Source organism: Dipodomys spectabilis, unplaced genomic scaffold, assembly GCF_019054845.1.
Source record: "Dipodomys spectabilis isolate Male_0828 unplaced genomic scaffold, ASM1905484v1 ptg000699l, whole genome shotgun sequence".
Taxonomy (NCBI): domain Eukaryota; kingdom Metazoa; phylum Chordata; class Mammalia; order Rodentia; family Heteromyidae; genus Dipodomys; species Dipodomys spectabilis.
This window is the reverse complement of record NW_024871376.1, coordinates 382,121-386,041: the sequence shown is the minus strand read 5'-3', so window position 1 is coordinate 386,041 and position 3,921 is coordinate 382,121.

Genomic DNA, 3,921 nt, shown 5'->3' with positions numbered 1-3,921 from the left:
TAGCTACTCAGGAAGCTGAGATCTGAGAATTTAGGTTCAAAGTCTGCCTAGACTGACAAATCTGAGAGAATCTTATCTCCAATTAACCATCAAAAAGCTAGACATGGTAGTCTGGCCCAAATGGTAAAGCACCAGCCATGAGCTGTGAGAGAGCTGGAGGACTGGAGCTCAAGCCCCAGTGCAGCTGGCTCCCAGGGCCAGTACAAAACAAAAGCAAACAGCAATTCTATGAACAAGGAAAGGACTATATTAAAAAAACTAAAAGATTTTTTACAATATAAGATAGGGGACAAATACAGTCATTATTTTAGGTTTACATTTTCACTGTGTGGAAAAAAGAATACACTTTGAGTTCTCATGCATCAGCTTTGTGCGGCTCTCCCAAGGGTCAGCTGGCCGGGTGGGTATTTTCCAATGTGCAGGGACTCAGAGAACCTAAGAACTCTGCCTCAGGTCAATTGTACCTGATGTAGCAGAGCCCAGATTTTAAACAAGATTTGTCTGTCTACAAAGGAAATATTTTCCAATTACACCATTTGGTCTTTGTGTTATAACTAGTTTCATAATTTCATTTCAATAATGGGACTAAATCTAAAGCAGATGCTTCATTTGGAAATGAGATATAACTAAAAACATAGCAAATTCTATTTCAGTGCTGTGTTTTTACTTTAAAAAGTACCCTAGACATCTACCAGTTGTCTTGGAACACTTTTTTAAAAATCTATTTAGAGGATAAATTTCAAAATGCATGCATAAAAATAATGCAATATCATCATAGCTCAATATTATCTTGAATGATATTATGAAAATTGGTTTGGCTTTGTTATCGCCTTTACTTAAACAATAAACCTTATTTAATCAAACTATGTGAATCACAAGCTGATGTTGTAGCATTACTTCATGGCTGATATGATCCTACAAAGGTAGGTAGCTTTTTTAAATTTTATATTACATAGCTTCTACTTCTTGATCTGAAGTGTTTTATCATTAGTAATCTCAGGAAATCACAGTGGGCCATCAGCCAATCTAAGACTAACACAATCTTTCTTTTGCCCTGGAAAAGCAGGAGTGATCAAAGTTCACACTTGAGCCATTTTATGAGTGTGCAGGCGAAGGGTGCCAGGTTAGGACAAAAAGCCAGAAATCGAGGCAGGCATGAGCGGGCCCCGCCTGCAAGTCCAGCTGCGCGGGAGGCTGAGATCAGAGGGTGGAGGTTTCAAGCCAGCCCAGGCAGGAAAGTCCGCGAGACTCTTACCCCCAATGAAACACCAAAAAGCCAGAAGTGGAGCAAAGCTAAGGACAGAGCCCAGGGTCAGAGTTCAGGCCCCAAGAGCAGTGTGCGCGCACACACACACACACACACACACACACACACACACACACACACACAGCGCCAGCAATCACAGAAACTCCTCTCTTCAAAGACTATCTGCCTATGCATATAGCATCTGGCGGTTTCTGGGTCCCAGGCTGTCTTTGTTCACCGGTTCTGTGACTCGGGAGGGGAGGATTGTACTTGTCATAGTCTGCCGCCACTGATGGAGATAGCTTGAACATGTGGGTCTTAGCCAAAGCATGTTTGCTTTGTCTGCATCTGGGACTCAAACTTGGTATCTGACGCCTTTGCTCACTGCTGATGCTCTACTACCTGAGCCACACATCCAACCCCCAAAGTATTCTTCGTGCCAAATTCTGTACTGGCCAAGAATGTTGGCCCCAGTGCCGCGGCCATGTGAGCCTCCTGGGATGCATGTGCTAATACGGGCTGTGTTTGGCATGGGTGGGCATCTCACTGCGGGGACATTGCAGGGAACCCTTCTCGCTCTGAGAATCTGCCTTTGCCAGCATATGTACAAGGGTGGTTGTGGTGGCATTCCCGTACTCGTGCAACATACAGATATTCACCCCTCCCATCACCTGGTCACCTGACTCCCCTTCCCAGAACAGTTTCAACAGGCTTTATTGTTCTCTTTGTTCACACAGATAGATCACTCCACCCTCCTTTGCCCTCAACCCAGGCTCTCCTCACTTGGGCTGATACTCCGAACAATAGAATCTGTTCTGCATTGCGTTACACATTTCCCTGACACCCCATTCCTCTATTATTCAACAGATTTTAGTGAGTTTCCTTAAGCCCTCTTCATGCAGAGACACAATGCGTGTTCACATTGGTCACATTCATTACCGCTCACCTCCAGCTCTGTATTTTGAAGTGTTTAGTAAGCGGTCTAGACCTTCACAGAACACGTGTTAGGACATTGAAGCTATCGGAAACTGCAGTGACTTGATTTTGGAAAATGAACCCTATGAATGCAGGTTATAAAATTCTGTGCGAGTTTCCGTGGTGATGGGTTTCGTTCCCTTCCTTCTTCTTCCCTAATGAGTGTAGGAGTCTTATGTCTACATTGGCTTCTTTGTCCTATCAAGGAATTCGATCTTAAGAGAGCTATGTTTTTTTCTTAAGATATAGGAAGTCACTTCCACTGATCGAGTAATGTAGGTGGTTCATTTCATATGTGCATGGTTCTTTCAAAGGATACAAGTTTTCAACTTACTTCAAAGTAAAATTTCATCCAATTGATTATGGATCATGTCCATTTCTTTCTTCTTCCTCTTCCCCTTCCCTTTCCCTTTCCCCTTCTCCTTCTCCTTCTTCTTCTTCTTCTTCTCCCCCCACTGGGGCTTAAAATCAGGGCCTTCACCTCTTGCACAGCTTTTTTGCTCATGGCTGGTGCTCTTGCACAGCTTTTTTGCTCGTGGCTGGTGCTCTACCATTTGAGCTTCCAAGACAGTGGCAAGTGCACCTGTGCCGATCAGAGGAATAATGGCTCTTGCATTCTTGTGTCTATCTCTTGAGTTTTGTATCCTGGATGAAGATTGCATAAGGAAACTTGCTAACGGTTATTGAATAATAGAAAGATGAGAAGTTGGGCGGAGAGCAGCAGAGAGGGGCTGTATAACTAGATTATAATATATGTGTGTATGACTAGCACATACCCCCGTTCCAAGCTGCGGCCACATAGATCCAAAACAATCCCAGACAGGGAGTTTACAGGCCAGGCACAGAGTTCTACGTTACACTTCCCGTAGCCACTCCTGCAGCCAAGTCTCTAAGCTGGGCGCATGGCGAAGTGGAGACCGGTGAACATGTGTCCAGTGCTGTGTACCCAGGTCGCAGACACCACCGTGTGCCCAGAAAAGAGGGCAGGCCAGCTTTGCATCGCAAGAGTAAGAAAGGCCCCGCGGCTTGTTGCTCGCTTCCTTGGCCCTCCGAAGCGTGCACAGAACTACCACCGTATTGTTAAGCCAACATTGACATCAGATTCCAACTCCAGAGAAGATAAATAGGATGTTTTAAATGCACAAACGCTCTTCTGGGATGCAGTTTTTATAAGGACGGCTTTTGGGTTTAAAGCAGACTCTTGACAGTAGAATTGTAATTTTTGCCTCCTGGGTGGTTTGGAGAGCCAAATCCCGAGGCACTTATTGTGTGAAAATAGAAATGTTTTATACTGCCTAATAGTGAAGCCGAAGAAGTATTAATGAAGAAAAAGTATGCAAAGTAGGAAGTTTATTACATGTGTGATTAAAAATTCTTTTAGGGAATGACTTTCCTCCCTCTGTCCCTCCCCCTCCCTCCCTCCCCCTTTCCCCTCTGTCCCTTCCTTCCATCCTTTCCCCTTTCTCCCTCCCCCTTTCTCTTCCTCCTCCCTTTCTTCCCCCTCCTTCCCTCCCTCCCCTTCCATTGTTACCTCTTCCCTCCCTCCCCACCTCCCTTTCTTCCTCCTTCCCTCCCGTCTTGGCCATAAGACTGACGTGTACAACACACACGCCCCCGTGTTTTGGAGGTGTTGATGGCCAGCCTGGGCACTTACGATTCTCTTTCTCTGAAGATCGTGTGAGGCTCTGGGATAAACAGTG